Below are 534 nucleotides of genomic sequence, written 5' to 3' on the forward strand. Positions count from 1 at the left end.
CCCCAACAGACTGACACTGACACTGTGTTGAGTAGTGAAACTCAGTGTCCTTGAAATGGGCGTGTAGGATCCAGGACTGATCCGAGCTCTTATAACACATCTCACAGGCTAATATATAATTAACTCAGATCACCTTGTTTCATCGTTACTACATTTTCCTCTTGCTCTCTGTTTATATATTTATGAATAGCTGACATTTACAATCCACTTGAATTCAAAATGCTTTAAAAAAAATGACACTGCCTGCTTAGTACAATAGCCTAAGGTTAATGGTGTGTTTAGCTAAAAACAGAAGTATACAGCAAGTTGATTACAGTACTACATAGTTTGTTTTGTTAAATACCAGAAGACAATACATTGGTTTCTTCCATAAATACATCATAATATATATTCTCTAAAATGTCAATGCTAATAATAAACCGTGTGGATATTTTGGATTTTCTCGTGAAGGCTTAAAGGGGCAATCTGCAATTCTAACAAATAACAAAACTATCACCCCCACCATTGATTTTGTAAACAGCTGAAGGATGGGGC

General features: G+C 35.6%; 1 protein-coding gene across 1 annotated transcript in view; it reads left to right on the plus strand.

Moving 5' to 3' along the window:
- Nucleotides 1-220, plus strand: part of LOC139381875 (clarin-3) — an 11,780-nt gene extending 11,560 nt beyond the window's left edge. The window contains exon 3 of the mRNA XM_071125703.1: nt 1-220. This exon is cut by the window's left edge and continues 326 nt beyond it. The gene's annotated coding sequence lies outside the window, so the exon portion shown is untranslated.
- Nucleotides 221-534: the final 314 nt, after the last annotated feature.

Source organism: Oncorhynchus clarkii, chromosome 23 (assembly GCF_045791955.1).
Source record: "Oncorhynchus clarkii lewisi isolate Uvic-CL-2024 chromosome 23, UVic_Ocla_1.0, whole genome shotgun sequence".
NCBI lineage: Eukaryota > Metazoa > Chordata > Actinopteri > Salmoniformes > Salmonidae > Oncorhynchus > Oncorhynchus clarkii.